Genomic DNA, 18,375 nt, shown 5'->3' with positions numbered 1-18,375 from the left:
CTATTCAACTAGCTGAAACATTTTTATTCAACTATTATGAAGAGTATAAATGAATCAATTGATAAAGAAAGATTATTCCTTAGGTCCTCATCAAACACCATCCTAAGTAGACATACCACACCTAAACATATTAAACTGATCGATTTAGGGGTAAAAAAATCATAAAAATCCTCAATATCCCAGAGCATGACCCAACAATACAAGAGAAAAGTTCATAACTTTGAAACCCTACCAACTCACCTATGGAGTGCAAATAAGGAAGCACAGACCTAAACTGGTATTCAGAGAACAACCCTGTATAAAGCATACCGATCATATCTTATATGGCTGCCAATAACAATAGATCACCATCGACTAATGCAAAATATCATATGAGGCTATAGAGCTAATGACATTCAAAATTGTAAATCTTATGTTCTAAAAAGTTGTGATGAGTGCAAATGGATGTCAATAAGAAAAAGAAACCAGGGAAAACATGTTGAGTGTTGGAATTAGTTAGAACTGTACTACGTAGCTTGAAATATCCACAATAGAAACTCCCATTTTCATTTACAAAAAAAAATTAAATTTCTTAATCCATAGTAACCAGCCAGCTCAAAAGAAAAAGGAAAAAAAAAAAGTTAACATATTTGTGCTCCTATAGAAGAGTAGCAAATTGATTTAGAGAAACCAAACCTTGCTACAACAAACAACCTTTGATTCCATAATATAAAAAATAAATAAATAAATAAATTAGAAAGACAACTTGACTTTTAAAATGACTTTAAAATAGCTTGATTTTGCTCTAGGAATTTTTTTTAAGGTGGTCACTAAGAAATTTAAATTATACAAAATCTAATAAAAAGACAACTTGAATATATTAACTTCGCAAAAAAACACTCAAATACATGAAGGATTACAATTTTTTTCTACTAACAAATTGAAAGGAAAAATAAAAATACTAATAAGAAATAAAGTGGAAATTGAAAATACTGAAATGAGAATAATAAAGTGACCACAACAATTTCATAACAAATCTTATGCAACGAACTATTATGCAACAAATTGTTATTGGTTGATAAAACATGTCAATGTTGAGCCTAAATTAGAATTAATAACAGCTTACCACATAATATTTATTGTAAAAATATTATGGATGTGGCATTACTCTTATTTTTGTTGAACTCAAATTCTTGTAATTCTCAAGTCAAGGTGTTTAGCATTTTTATTAAAGAGTCAAAATAAGTTAATTTAATATATAATAATTTTTTGCATATTCAAGTCAAGATGGTCACAGAATAGATTAGTTTAAACCAATTATTTATACAATTTTTTTTCTAAGTATTTAAAAAAAAAATTGGCAAGTGAGGGCAGTCCCGGGACCACCCTCACATACAAGTGGAGCCGCCATTGAACTCAACACCACCCCACCCTGCTCAAACTCCCCCCAAAAACAAATCTTGAAAACCCCAGTGAAATTGATTGTAATATCACTTCAAAATCTATATAGGTAATAGTCAAGCCATTAATAAAGGGCAAAAAAAAAAATACCAAACTTCAGACTTTTACATAGATGTACGATTCCTTGGTTTTGATAAAGGCATACAGGTTTTTCACATAAATCAGGAAATAAAGCATAAGGAATCCACTACTTCATTTACAAACTCGCTATACAAAGATGATTCATATATAGCATATCCATGAGCAGTATATCAAACGGTCAACCTAGCATGCCATATAATAAGCCTGCTACGAAACTCCACATCCCCCGGAACCAACAGACACAAAATCCACGAAAGGTCACATATCTACCAAGAGCCCAAAAACTTATTTCCTAATAGTCCAATCCAAGACAAAACAACTTACAGAACCTGTTACAACATAGTTAATGTCTACAAAGAATGAGGTTTAAAACAGCAGTACAGTTTTTTTTTTTTTTTTTTTTTTTTAAATGAATCCAAGAATTACACTTTTAAGTAATAATATCTACAACTTTGCAAGCACCCCGGGCAAGAACTTGCAAAACCTGCTCCAAGCACGCTGCTTAAAACACCTACAAAAGTAGCCGATGCAGATCCAAAGAACAAATTCAAACAGAAGAGATATAACAATTAATACCATTTTAAGCCCAAAAGAGCACCAAAATGTCAATAATGTATGCTAGACAAGCTCCCAATAAAACTTCTGAGCTGTGTCCTACAAGATAAAAAATATTTCATTTTATATAATGAAAGAAAAATATAAGACAATAAAATCACAATTTATAGAGCATGGCACATACTGGTGCCTCAGAAAGCATAATCACATATGAGGTAAAAGAAAATAGAAAGAACCCTAACAAAGGATACCGTTAAAGAAAATAGAAAGAACCCTAACAAAAGATACATACCACGTAAATGGGCAAGGAAAAAAAATCTCTTGCTAAATACTAAAATTAACCAAAGCACCACTGTACAAGACCCGATCCCACTTCACCAAAACCATCTTTCAAAAGACTAACCACAAAATTGTTCCTTCAGTGGACCTGGGAATCAATGAAAGACAAGTGCCACTTTCATAAAAACAGATTGCAAGAATCAGAAATAACCGATGAAGTGCATGACACTAAGAATCACAACATAACTACAATCACATCATGCTTAGCCAAAGAAAGAAGCCTCAATTTAAGAATTCTACAAAAATAAACAAAAACCAGCATGTTCATTCCGGAGCCACAATTTCCGGAGAGTGGACATTTTTCGTTACTACACACAGTTTTAAAATGTAGACAAATAATTTCCAAGGAATTCTCAATTTTTCAAACCAAATGTCCATGATCCACTCATTTGCAATATAGCAAAACTTTGACATAATATTTTAGAATAATTACATATAGACATATACTACATTTAAAAAATAAAATATTAAAGGAAACATGAAAGAAGGAACGCCAAACACAGCTGCTTAAAACAGACAAAAAAAATTCAGACAAAAGAAATATCTTTCGCATGAACACAATACAACTCTTAAGGTTCTAAAGACCAAAAACATTACTATAAGTTAATAGGCCTCTGAGAACAGAGAAAGGAACACCAAATTAATCCTTTATTAGACTGATAGGGTAAGTGCACCATTCAATGCAAACGAGCGCAAATTGTAAATTGTAAATTGTAAACCAAAGCAAGTAACTTATCCATGGGAACTGAGATATTATTAGCTCCCTCCACTTCAATCAAATTTACACCATTTGTTGATAATGTTTGTCCTTATAAGGCAATCTCATAGGACACATGGCACTTAAGTAAAGATCAATCCAACAACATAATAGCATCACTTTCCATGAGACTCGAAATTGAATATCCTCACAATTTGGATATGCCCTCCAAAAGAAAAAAACAAAACACCAAAAAGTTTTCTTATAACCTAAGAGCAAGAAAGATTAAAGACTTCCACACACACTGTTGCACAAGTAAATCACAACTTCCCTCCTGTAGTAGACACATCAAGATTCAAGACTTCAGACCAACAACTTACAGCAGGACATAACAATCCAACAATACAAGAGAAAACTATATAACTTTGAAACCCTACTAACTCACCCATAGAGCAGACATTAGGAAGCACAACCCCACACTTCATAGGCATTTAGAGAAAAGCAAGTCTTTAAAGCATGCATATCTTATATTCTATATGGCTGCCAATGACAATAAATCACCATCTTGACAAAAGCTCCAAAAATCATAAGAGGTAGAGCAAATGATCAAATTCATGATTGAAATCTCAAGTTCTAAAAAGTCGTGACAAGTGAAAGTTGATGGTAGTAGAAAAAGGAACAAGTGCTAATGTTATGAATTATGATGCAAATACCAAGACTCAAGTTAAAACCACTTAATTCACATAAAGCCAAAGTGCCAAACTATTGCCAATCACAGGACAAAGCAAAAACGTCTATTATTCTACCTCCACATCCAAATATGGGTCACTATCACCATTGATAAACCTGTCCCATACAAGTAAGAGATAAGTTCCCACATTTGAATAAGAGATGAGTTGTCCCACATAGAATGATCAAAACTAAACAAGACTGTAATAAAAAAGGAAAAGAATTGCACANACAAACAAACAAACAAACAAACAAACAAACAAACAAGCAAGCAAGCAAACAAACAAATCAGACTCCACGCTCCTTCCTGAAGGATTTCTCAGACTCATGCTTCTCTAGCTTCTTCTCTGGTTGCCTCTCTAGCTTCTTCTCTTCAGACTCACACTTTCCTTATAACAAGTAAGAGATAAGTTCCTACATTTGAATTAGAGATGAGTTGTCCCACATAGAATGATCAAAACTAAACAAGACTGTTGTAAAAAAGGAAAAGAATTGCACAGGAAGTTTCACACCACCACTGGCTGAAACTAACATGAGGAAAAGAGAGATCTCATTGTAAAATCAAACTTCCACCATTAAGTCCAAAAAAATCATGCTTCCTCCTGTAGACATTTAAGGATTGAGATTTAACAAACACTCCTAAAATTGCAGAAGTAGACAAAAAAAATTAAAAGAGAAAAGGAAGAACTCATCTCTACAAGATAAATACAAGAAAGTCAAAATCAGTTTCACCTCCTGTTAACAATCAGAATTAAATTATCAACATTGTGTTCATAAGACCACAAAGAGAGCACAACCAGCTTATAAAGACAGGTGTTACTCAATGCTCATATATGATGAGGAAATCAATCGACAATAACATAAGATTACAAATTATGATGCAAGTTCTCCATGTAATTCCCAGAAAGCCCAACTCATACGGAAGCATAAACCTATACTTTAAAGGAATTTAAATAGCAGACATGGTTAAGGCAAGCTACAGCTATCTTACATAACTAACCAAAGACAATAAATCACCATATCAACCAAAGCTCCCAAAACCACAAGAGGTTTTAATGAATAATCAATTATCTTAGATTCTAAAAAGTTGCAATAAGTTCAAGTAGATGCACTAACAAACATGCAAAGTTGTAATAAGACTGAAATGCACACATAACAATAATCAGCCACCCAACAATAAGGGAAAGTAAAATTTTCTTATTTGTGCCACTAAAGAAGACAAACCAGTTCAATCTATAAAACCAACTTTGCAGCAACAAATTCCTTAAAAACTGCCAAGTACCAAAATCACCAAAATAAATTAAAATGGAACAAGATCATATTCAAGGGAAAAACTTCAAATACTTATAAACAAAAGGGAAAAGTATGAGAGAGACATAAGATGTTACACAAAATCTGTTGCTCCAGTATATAATGTGAAATCTTCAGACTAATAAAAAACTTGTTCAATATGGGATGCATCTGGCTACTTCTATTCAGTTATAAGGATATCAATCAAAAAAAAAAATCTATGACATCCAGAGACAAAAGTTAAATCCATGTAATTCTAAGAAAGCTTTATAATCCACTCGGAAACCGAAGCCTAGATAAGCAATCACAGGCCCAAATATTAGAAAGAATTAAATCAAGAAGTTCTTCCCTATAATTCTAATCATTATAGGAGACAAAAACGAAAACAGGAGGAAAGAGATCTTATTGCCAAATCAACTCCACTACTTAAGCTACCCAAAGGGGGAAATCCAACTTCCTGTAACCAATAAGTAGCAATGCCAGATTAAATCCAAATTAGATATGGGGCAACTATCACTAGAAGCAGAGATTAACAACAGAAACAAGACACTAAGACAAATGCACAAGCACTGAATGAAAGTGCAATTCCTCAGTTGTGCAGGCATTAATTTCCCACAAGAGAAAACTGAAAATACATGCATTCCAAAGCTACAATTCCGGACAACTAGTTATAAAAAATATTTTTTCAAAGAGGAAAGAAAAAAAGAAAAGAAAAGCGCAACACTACTCAAAACACAAAATCATATGTATGATTGAAAATAGACAAAATCAAATTAGCCTTAGTGAAGGCACCACAAGTGCATCTGCAATACATCATACCCAAACAAATAGATAAATCCACATAATGCAGACAGACAATACACACAATCCTAAGAACACAAATTGACATGTGTCCTGAAAAAAAAAAAAAAAAAAAAAAAATGAAGAAGCAAAAGATAACAAGAATAAAGAGTCAAGCAAGTAGTTAAAGAGGAAATTACCTTCTTCTTTTTTTAATGCAAATTTAAGAGGAAATTACTGTCGATCTAAAACACAAAAGCAAAAAGGTTAAATGACAAATAACTATATTCAATATAAGCCATTTAAGTTACTTAACAAAAAAATATATAAGCCTTTTAAGTTATAATAAGGGAAATGGAAGTTTACATATTTATCCTCCTATACAAGAGAACCAAACCGACCTAGATGCCAAATTTGCTGCAAAAAATGCCTTGAAAAGTAGCCTAGCACCGAAATCTATAAAACAAATTGAACAACCAGGAATAGTAAACACATTCGAGGAAGAGTATATCAAAAGATTAATAAGAGAAGAACGAAGACGAAAGAATAAAAGGAGTTTTCAATTGTCACATTCAATTACACAGCTCAAGCACCATTTTTAAGCAAGACTTTTACAAAAACTCTGTTGCTCAAGTACAAGAAAGCCCAAATCACAATTTCCCCTCCAGCATACACATCAAGTTTAAATAATCAAACATTTTTGTTTCAACATGCAAAAAAATTGTAGGAGCTAGAAAAGTACTCGTCACAACCACAAAATAAACATCACCAACTTATTAAGAAGTCTTGATGGCATCTGCTCACTCATTTTCTTTGAATTGGAAATCAATTAGCAACATATTATATGAATAATGATGCAAAATTCAAATACGTAAGTTAAAAGCATTTCATTTACAGAAAACCCCAACTAATGGCAATTACAAGACAAACCAATTACATATATAATTCTCCCTTGGCAACAAAAGCATTGGCATCAATCTACCTGCCCCACATCAATAAGAGGAATCTACCTGTCCAATACCAACAAGAAGCATGATCAAAATCCAACGTCACCCACTGAATAGGAATTCAAAAATACCTTAATCTAATACTTAAACCTCCACTAGTCAAATGAAGAAGAAAATGTAAATCTATCTACTCCTTCAATAAACCAATGCGAAGAAATGCATTGCAGGCTGACAAACTAAATATCATATCATATATATAATAGCAAAAGCTCAGAGAAAGTAAGGCCCTACAATTAAGGATGTGTTGACATGTCTCAGAGAAATTAAGGCCCTACAATTAAGGATGTGCTGACATGTAGGAAAAAAACCCAATTAGAAATCTGCAACATTACCAGTCAAAAAACACGGAATAAAAAGTGAAAGGTTTTGCCTTTCGGGCCTTTAGGATTTAAAAAATCAAGCGTTGCACTTCTTCCCTATTGAAAGAAAAATGCTTTAGCGAACCTTTACATTAAAAGCTTAAACACTTAAGCAGACCGTTAGCAGCCAACTTTTATCAATAAACACTGCCTAAAATTCTTTCAGCCAATTCATAGAAATCTGAAACAACGTGATCCTAGGTAGTTGCGAAATTAACTACAACGGCCATCTTCCATTCAAAACCTCAATTTATATTTACCTTTTGAACCTTTTTTTTCCCTGCGAAAACAGTGATAGAAGTTCTGAATTAAGGTTTTGCTCTTCTGCAAGAATAATTTACTCAGGAAAGAAAGTTGTTGGATTTACTGCAGCAAGTCGAAAGGTGAGAATATTTTGCAGCAAGTTGAAAGGTGAGAATATTTTTCATGTGCTATTTTTTTATGAGACCAAATAATATTTTAAAAAAAAAAAAAAAACTTGAATATGTTGGCAGAGAAGCACAGTGAAAAAAAAAAAAGGATGATGGGAAGGGAGTTCACAAAGGCCCACTGACGAGGAAGAAGTAAAGAACTAAAGAAGAGCGGAGGAAAGGAAAAGTGATTTAATAGGAATAGTAGAGGAGAGATAAATCTCAATCACGGATGGGATTGGGAATAGTAAAAGTAATTTAATAGGAACCTTCTTCGAAGGTTCATACTTTACAAAATACCTAATATGTGTCTTTGTATACAAAAAGACCATTTTATTGCTTTATTTTTAATAAGAATCTAATCACTTTATTTATTTATGCTTTCACTAAAAAAAAAATTTACAATCATTATATATTGGGTCTTAAAAATAAACACTATCAAATTTATTAAGTTTAATTACATTTACTTTGTCCGTACATCTATTTCTTTTTTTCTTTTTCTGGATCCATCACGATCCACAACAATACAAGAGAAAACTATATAACTTTGAGACCTTACAAACTCACCTATAGTGTACATAAGGAAGCAGATACTCACACTTCTCAGGCATGTAGAGAACAGCAAGTCTTTAAAGCAGGCAGATCGGATATATTATAAAGCCAAATTATTGCCAATCACAGGGCAAAGCAAACCAGTATTATTCTACCTCCACAACCAAATTTGGATCACCATCACTATCAATCTACCTGACCCATACAAATAAGAAATGAGTTGTCCCAATCAGAATGATCAAAACTAAACAAGACTGTAATACAAAAGGAAAAGAATTGCAACGGAAGTTTCAAACCATCACAGGCAGACACTAACAGGAGGAAGAGAGATCTTATTGCAGAATCTAACTTCCTCCATAAGTCCAAAAAAAATTTTGCTTCCTGTAGACGTGTTAGGATTGAGATTTTAACACACTAAATATTGCAGAAGTTGCCATAAAAACTTTCTTTCAAAGAACATATCTCTACAAGATAAATACAGGTAAGTCAAAATCAGTTTTGCCTCCAGTAAACAATCAAAATAAAAATAATCAACATTGTGTTCATAAAACCACAAAGAGATCATCACCAGCTTATAAAGACGCATGTGTTACTCAGTGCCCAAATTGTAGAGAGTCCAGACTAACAAAGACTTCAGACTAACAACTTGGTTCAATATTGACAAGATCTGCCAACTCACTTTCTATGATGAGGAAATCAATCGGCAATAACCTTAAGATTACAGATTATGATGCAAATTCTTCATGTAATGCCCAGAAGGCCCAACTCATGCCAATCACCACAGCACGTGATCTGCCCACACCAATAAATGTAACTACTACAAAAAAATCATATATCAGCTAGCCAAAACATAATGACTAAAAATCAAATGAGTCAGCAGGACAAGGGGAAAAGAATTCCAATGAAAGTTTCAAACCCTCATTGTGTGACTGGAATTTATAATCCTCAAGGAAACCAAATCCTAAGAAATGCATACATGTCCCAAGTATTAGAAGGAATTAGAACAATTGGAAAAATATCCTTATAATTCATTTGATTGTAGCATAGAATAAAGAAAACAAGGGAGGAAAAAGAAAGCTTATCACCAAACCAAACTCTACTGCTTGAGCAGCCTGGCACCAAAAAAATCCAGAGAGAATTTTTCACATGGACCCAAAATTGCAAAAGTTGCAAAAACGACTAGAATTGATGACATTCAAAACAAACATGTTTGAAGCTGGCTGCTTTTATCTTATACGACTGCCCAATGATGATATTGAAGACCTAAGGTTCTTAAAAGTAGTAAGAAGTGCAAGTAGACAGCAATAGAGAAAGGAACCAGGACAAAAATCCTAAGTAGTTCTATAATTAGTTAAAACCAAAAAAATGAAGCCTGAAAAACACACAATGCAAGCACCAATTTTCGTTTACAATGTTAATTGAATTTTTAAACTTATCATTACCAGTCAGCCAACAATAAGGGATTGTGCTCCTACAGACAAGATCCAAATTGATCTAGAAAAGCCACCGTCACAGAAACAAATGCCTTCACAGAGTTGTCGAGGACCAAAACCTATAAGCAAATTGAACAAGGAATAGTATATTATCATGTTAGTGGGAACACTATACTAAGGACTTATAAGCAAAATGTGAAATTCAAGAACCAAAAAAAAAAAAAAAAAAAGACTTTTTATTGTTGCAGTCAATGCAGCCAAGTTCAAAAAAAAAGTAAAGACTTTTATACAAACTCAGCTGCTCAAGTACAAGAAAGTCCAACTCAATTTCCCCTGCTGTAAAATAATCAACATTGTCCACACAAAACAACAAGATGGACATCTACAGCTTATAAAGAAAAATGTCAATCAGTGCTCAAATATGAGACCAGAAATAGCAAAAACTTCAGACTGAAAATGAACCTGATTTGATATTGACAGTATCTGCCCACTCACTTTCTACGACAAGGAAAGCAATCAGCAACAATCTAAGGTTACAAACTATAATGCAATTCTAGAGACATAAATTTGATCCATGTTGTTCCTACAAAGCCCAACACATGCAAATCATAACAGGATAAAGCCAAAGCCTGTATTATTTTTCCCTGGCAAAGATCGGCTACAAAATTTGTTAGTACCTGCCCCACAACAATAAGAGGCATTACCATATTCAGATTGAATGAGAAAAAAAATTAAACAAGACAGGACAGAGGAAATATAATTGCTAGGGAAATTTCAAACCCTCACTAGGTGGGACATTGAATTTATGGCAGCCCAAAAAAGCTAAGCCTAACAAAAGCAGGCCCAGATATTATGAAGAATTAAAAGAGGCAAAATTTGTATAATTCTTAAGATGGCAAGAGAGAGATTAAAGCAGGACGAAAAGAGAGCTTATCACTATATCAATCTCAACCACTTCTGCTAAGTACCCAAAAAGAAAAAACCGGTTCCTGTAGATTTATGAGGAATAGATTTTTAACATGCACTAAGAATTTCAAAACAACGAATAAAATGAAATACTATATTTCAGAATAAATATAATCCAACAAATATAAAGATAAATACTTATAACACTGAAAGCCTAGCTCATCCCTATTGCCAGATATCTGGTGACAAGGAAAGGAATCAACAACAATCCAACTTAACAAATTATGACGCAACCAGAAATATAAAGTGAATTCCTTGTAATTCCCAAAAGGTCCAAATACTGCTAAGAGAAAAGAAAGCAAAACCTGTATTGTTTTACGTCTACAACCAAATTCAGGTCACACATGGCTATATTACTGCTCCACACCAATAAGAGGCATCATTGGCTTAAACTGGGTATTCATTACTGAGGTTGCCAACACAAAATGACCAAAAATTAAATGAGCCAGCAAGTAAAAGGAACAAAAATTACAATAGAAGTTTCAAAAGCTCACTTAGGAGACTAGAACTTGTAACTCTCCTAGGAAAAGCATTCACATACCCTATTAGAAAGGCATTAAAACAAGAAAAAATTATCCTTCAAATTCTTATGATTGTAGCAGAGGAAAGGGATGTAACATAAAAAGGGAGGAAAAGAGAGCCTATTGCCAAATCAGACTCCACTGCATACCATAAAAATAATAATTAAAAAAAATGTTGCATTCTATAATTCAAATGATTGAAGGAGAGAATAAAGAAAACAAGGGGGAAAGAAAATATTGCTTATCACCAAACTAAACTCCATCACTTAAGCTGCCAACAACAACAAGCCTTAAGCTGCCAAGCACCAAAAAATATTCTCAGTGAGATATTTTCACATGCACCTACAATTGCAAAAGTTGCCTAATGAATAGAATAACTCTTCCATACAAGGTAAATCTTATATTTTTCTGGCATTCAAATAACCATTTTTAAAGCTGGCTGCTGTTACCTTATATGACTGCCCAATGACAAAATTGACGATCTTAAGTTCTTAAAAGCTGTAATAAGTGCATGTAGACAGCAGTTAGAAAAAGGATCAGGGACAAAAATGCCAAGTAATGCTGGGATTAGTTAAAACCAAACAAATGAAGCCTAAAATACATATAATGCAAGCACTTGTTTATTTTTATTTTTTACAATGTTAATTTAACTTTTAAAACTCATAATTACCAGCCAACTAACAATGTGGAATTGTGCTCCTATAGAGAAGAACCAAATAGATTGAGTCAACTTCACCAAAACAAATGCCTTAAAAGAGCTATCGAGGACCAAATCCTACAAATAAATTGAACAAGGAATAGTATAGCATCACAGTTAGTGGGAACACTATATTAAAGGACTCATAAACAAAATGAAAAATCAAGACAGTGTGAGATTTCTTATTGTTGTAGTCTACACAGTTTAAGTTCGAGAAAGATTTAAGACTTCTACACAAACTTGCCAGCTCAAGTACAAGAAATTCCAAATCAGTTTCCAACCCTGTAGGCAAATCAAGATAAAAATAATCAATCATTGTCCACATAAAACAACAAAATAGACATCACCAACTTATACAGAAGCATGGCAAAAACTTCAGAGCTCCTCGGCAATTGTAACCTATTGACACAAACCTTTCAAAATTCTATCAAAAGAACTATGATGCAAACCTAAAGACATAAGTTAGATCCATGTCATTCAAAGGAATCCCAAATCATGCAAATGAAGACAAGATAAAGCAAAAATTTGTATTATTTTCCCTCGGCAACCATCTTAAGGTCACAAACTTTGTCATTTTCCTGTCCCACAACAATAAGAGGCATTACCATATTCAAATTGAACAAAACAAGACAAAGGAACAAGAATTGCAAGGGAAATTTCAAATCCTCACCAGGTGAGACTCAACTTATAGCAATCCAAAACAAGGGAATGGACTTTCCATTCCCTCCATTAAAACTCCCAAACAAGAGAAGGGAAAAATATTCTAAAATTATTCTTTTTATTTCTTTCAATTCCATTCCATTCCCTCCTCCCAAGCGGTGCCTAAGAAAAGCAATTATAGGGACATGAATTAGAAAATTAAAATGAGCCAAAAATTGTAAGATCTTATGATTGAAAGAGACTAAGGATCAAAAACAAAAATCTTGTAGACATATAAGGAATAGATTTTTGTCATGCACTAAGAAAGCAAAACAACTAATAAAAAACTACAATATTTCAGTAGAAACCAATAATTATAAATATAAATTATTCTAAGTCTGAAAACCCCTGTCTTCTCTATTGCCAAATATTTGATGATAGCGATATCAATTAGCAACAATCCAATTTCACAATATATGACACAAATTAAGAAATATAATGTTAATTCCATGTAATTCCCAAAAGTCCAACTAATCTATGAGAAATGAAAGTAGAACCCGTATTGTTTTCCCTCAACAACCATATCCAAGTCAGGCATAGTAATATTCTTGCCCCGATCCAATAAGAGGCAATGCCGGATTAGCTTGTGAATTCATTATTGAGGTTGCAAATGCAGAATGACCAAAAATTTATACAAGTCATCAAGAAAAAGGAACAAGAATTCCAATAGAAGTTGAACACCGCACTCAAGGAGACTGGAATTATAATCCTCCTACAAAAGCCAGTCACAAACCCAAGTATTAAAAAGAATTAAGAAAGTAAACAACTATCCTTCAAACTCTTATTATTGTAGCAGAAATAAAATAAAAAGGGCGGAAAGGAAAGCCTATTGCCAAATCAGATTTCACGGCTTAACCTGCAAAGTACCACAAGAAATATATATATATATATATATAAAACCTGCTTCCTGTATAAACACAAGAAGTCACAAACCAAATTGGATATGGTGGATGATCAGTTCCCCTTAAAGCCAAAAAAAATTAACAGGTACAAGACAAGAAGACAGATGTAGGGACCTCATACCCTTGGGGGCATTGGCATTGACTTCCTGCATGAGCAAACTGGAAAATACAGTCCAAACCACACAGTTCAGGGCAATATTAAATTACATAATAGTACTTAAAAGCATGTCTCATTCAGAAGCAAAAAAACCAAATCAACCTTAGGTCCACCGCAAGCAAATTCAGCACCCCTAGAATTAAATAAACCCTAATAGTGCGCAGCCTAGGAAGCACAAAATCTAAGCTAAAAAAAATTTTAAAAATTAGAAATATATATATAAAAAAAAAAAAAAAACCAACATTATTATTTGAAGAAAGAAAAAAGGTCAGGCAAGTAGGTACAGGAGAATAAAGATCAAAAGTATCTAAAACACAGTGGCAAAAAGGTTATTATAAACAACAATAATCAATATAAAAAACTTTAAAGTCACAATAATGGGAAAAATAGCAATATAAATTAATTACGAAAACCAAAGAAAAGTGTGATGTCAGTCTTACAATTTGTTTTCCTCACTCATAAATATCATAATCCAATACTTATATCTTCAAATTTTAGGATAAGAACAATGACATACAAAGATAAAGAGAGCTTAATTAATGCCTTAGGTCCCCAACAAACATTATTTCCCAAGTAGGATACCAGATTGATTTAGAGAAGTCAATTTTGCTGCAACAAACAGCCAAGCACCAAAATCTGTAAAATAAATTGAACAAAAATACTAAATAGTATCATGTTTGGGCAAACAATGTTTTAAAAGACTCATAAGCAAAAGGAGAAATCAAGAGAAGGGAAGAGCAGTCAACACAGCACAAAAACCTGCTCAGGTAAATTAAAGTCCAAATCACAATTTTCCCCTCCTGTAGACATATTGTTATCAATAACACCAAAAATCACCCTCACAAATTTACAAAACAAACATTAGCAGCTTATAAAGAAGAACATTGTTGTTTAGTGAATTTGAGTCCAAAAGAGCAAAACCTTCGGACTAACAAAGGATCAGGCAGGATGTAAACAGTATCTTCTCATTTTGAATGACTACAAAATCAAATCAGCAACAATTCAAGATTACAATTATGATGCAAATCCAAAGAGATAAGTTAATTCCAGAAAGTACTCCTCATGCCCGTCACTACAGGATAAAGAAATATCAGAATTACTTTCCCATGACAGCCATATTTAAGACACGATCTCAGTTAATCTACCTGCCCGACACCATTAAGACGCATTACCACACTGAAATGCAATGGAAGTTTCAAAACCTCTATAAACCAACACCTAAGAAAACCATTCACATGCCCAAGTATTAGAAAGAAATTAAACAAGATGAATAGTGTCCCTATAATTCTTATGATTGTAGCAAAGATTAACAACGGACTAGGTTCAACAGTATCTGCTCACTTTTGATGGCTACAAAATCATCAGCAACAATTCAAGATTATAGTTATGATTAAAATCCATGGACACAAGTTAATTCCAAACACATCGATCCAACGTACATGCCTTAAAAATCTGCAAAGAAACAAAGTCCATCAAATAAATTGAACAAGGGACAAGATCATGTTCAAGGGTAAAAAACGTGAAATCAAAAGAAAATGATAATCAAAAGACTTCTACACACTCCTGCTGCAAAAGTGAAATCATAGCTTTTCCACCTGTAGACACATCATGATCAAAGCCTTTAAACTAGCAAGACATAATGAAACTCCAAAATTTAGCACAAACTAAAGAAACATTCAAGTAGAATCATTAATCTTCACATGTTGGGGAGAGAATGATGAGATAAATTGATAAAAAGAGATTATTGCCTTAGGTCTTCGTATTAAAATTCAAAACGTCTATGCACTCTTTTGCGCAACTAAATCACCATTTCCCCTATAGTAAAAACATCAAGATTGTAAATAACAATTTCACCATACACATCAAGATTCAAAAATTCTGACTACCAACAAAAATGGCAGTTATCTTAGGTTCTTAAAAGTAGTAATAAGTGCATGTAGATGGCAGTTAGAAAAAGGAACTGGAACAAAAATGCCGAGTAATGCTGAGATTAGTTAAAGCCAAACAAATGGATCCTAAAATGCACAAAATGGAAGTACCAGTTTTTTTTTTTTTACAATGTTATTTTAACTTTTTAAAACTCATGATTACCAGCAAGTCAACAATAAGGAATCGTGCTCCTATCGACAAGAACCAAATCAATCGAGGAAAGCCAACTACACCAAAACTAATGCCTTGAAACAGCTATCGAGGACCAAAACCTATAAATAAATTGAACAAGGAATAGTATAATATCACAGTTAGTGGGAACACTATATTAAAGGACTTACAAGCAAAATGTAAAATTCAAGACAGTATGAGTTTTCTTATTGTTGTAGTTTACACAGTTTAAGTTTGAGAAAGATTTAAGACATCTACACAAACTCAACTGCTCAAGCACAAGAAAGTACAAATCAGTTTCCACTCCTGTACAAAGATCAAGATAAATAATCAAACAGTGTCCACATAAAACAATAAAATCCAACTTACACAGAAGCATGTCATTAGCTCAAATATGACTCCAAAATGGCAAAAACTTCAGCCTGAAAATGGACTTGGTTGGACAATGACAGTATCTACCCACTCACTTTCACAACAATCTACGATTACGAACTATGATGTAGACCTTTCTGAAGGTATTAGCTCCTTAGTAATCGAAACCTATGATGCAAACCTTTCAAACTTCTATCAAAAAAAACTATGATGCAAACTCCTTAAAATTGCTGCTGAGGACCAAAATCTATAGAATAAATAGAATAGAGGATGTATAGTAGGGAACAGTATATTGAAGACACCTCGTTGAGTAAGATAGAAATTTATAATCCACAAGGAAACCAAATACTAAAAAAAAGCATATATTGCCCATTCTTAGAAAACAATAGGGAAAATATCCTCATAATTCATATGATTGAAGGAGAGAACAAGGAAAACAAGGGGAAAAGAAAAGATTGCTTATCGCCAAACTAAACTCCATCACTTAAGCTGCCAACAAGAACAAGAAGCCTTAAGCAGCCAAGCACCAATAAAAAATTCCAGTGAGATTTTTTCACATGCACCTACAATTGCAAAAGTTGCATATTGAGTAGAAGAACTCGTCCATACAAGGTAAATCTTATATTTTTCTAGCATTCAAACAATCATTTTTAAAGCTGGCAGCTCTTATCTTATATGACTGCCCAGTGACAAAATTGACAATCTTAGTTCTTAAAAGTTGGAATAAGTGCATGTAGATGGCAGTTAGAAAAGGAACTAGAACAAAAATGCCGAGTAATGCTGGGATTAGTTAAGCCAAACAAATGGATCCTAAAATACAATAATGGAAGCACCAGTATTTTTTTTTTTTACAATGTTATAATAACTTTTTAAAACTCATAATACCAGCGAGCCAACAATAAGGAATCTGCTCTTATAGACACAGAACCAAATCAATCAGGAAAGCCAACTTCACCAAAAAAAAAGCCATAAAACAGCTATTGAGGACCAAAACCAATAAATAAATTGAACAAGAATAGTATAATATCACAGTTGTGGGAACACTATATTAAAGGACTTATAAGCAAAATGTAAAATTCAAGACAGCATGATTTTTTTATTGTTGTGGTCTACACAGTTTAAGTTTGAGAAAGATTTAAGACTTCTACACAAACTCGACTACTCAAGTACAAGAAAGTCCAAATCAGTTTCCACTACTGTAGACAGATCAAGATAAATAATCAAACATTGTCCACATAAAACAACAAAATAGACATCACCAACTTATACAAAAGCATGTCATTCAAAGCTAAAATACGAGTCCAAAATGGCAAAAACTTCAGCCTGAAAATGGACTTGGTTGGACAATGACAGTATCTTCCCACTCACTTTCTACAACTAGGAAACCTTTCTGAACGAATTAGCTCCTTGGTAATCGAAACCTATGATGCAAACCTTTCAAACTTTTATTAAAAGAACTATGATGCAAACACCTTAAAATAGTGGCTGAGGACCAAAATATATAGGATAAATAGAATAGAGAATGTATAGTAGGGAACAGCATGTTGAAAGACAATTATAATATATATATAATAAAATAAAACGTGAAATCAATAGAATAACATAAATTTTTTTTTTAATTTACAATTTTGACTGCTGTACACACATCAAGATCAAAATGATAAAAAATTGTCCTCAAAAACTACAAAACGAACATCTCCAACTTTTGAAAAAGCATATGTACCTCAGTTGATAAATATGAACCCAGAATACTTCAGACTAAGAACAGTATCTTCGCACCCACTTTCTATGACATCAATCAGCATCAATCTAAGATTACGATATGTATTTCCCAGAAAGCACACACCAATAAGAGAGTGTTACCAAATATTAAACAAGACGAGATGCAATGGAAGTTTCAACCCTTACTGAGGGAACCAGAATTTATAGTCCCTTGAGTGAACCAGAGTTTATAGCCCCTTCAAAACCAAAGCCTACAAGCAGTCACAAAAGCGGTCACAGGCCAAGTATTAGAATGGATTAAACAAGCAGAAAACTATCCCTATAACTTATACCCAAATCAAACCCTGCCACAAACACACAAATTTTCTTGTAATTGACATTTTTAACATGAACACAGAATACCAGTAGTTGCAATAGAAGATAAATCCATATAGTTCTGAAAGGAAAACTCTCTTCCACAAGAGGCAACACAATATAGCAATAAATCAATACCGTCTCCCTCGCAGCAAAAAAACGATGACCAGCTTCTTGAACGAAACCCAGGTTAACCATAGAGCGATAAATCCA

At 33.2% G+C, this 18,375-nt stretch overlaps 1 long non-coding RNA gene across 1 annotated transcript; it reads right to left on the bottom strand.

Moving 5' to 3' along the window:
- Positions 1–16,436: 16,436 nt before the first annotated feature.
- Positions 16,437–18,013, bottom strand: LOC136066428 (uncharacterized). The gene is made up of 2 exons (XR_010627932.1): positions 17,810–18,013; positions 16,437–16,649 (listed from the first exon to the last, which is right to left on the bottom strand). It is a non-coding gene; the product is annotated as an uncharacterized LOC136066428 (long non-coding RNA).
- Positions 18,014–18,375: the final 362 nt, after the last annotated feature.

The sequence above is a fragment of the Quercus suber genome, unplaced genomic scaffold (assembly GCF_002906115.3).
Source record: "Quercus suber isolate HL8 unplaced genomic scaffold, Cork oak 2.0 scaffold_35, whole genome shotgun sequence".
In the NCBI taxonomy this organism is placed as follows: Eukaryota; Viridiplantae; Streptophyta; class Magnoliopsida; order Fagales; family Fagaceae; genus Quercus; species Quercus suber.
This window is presented reverse-complemented; position numbering and strand designations above follow the sequence as displayed.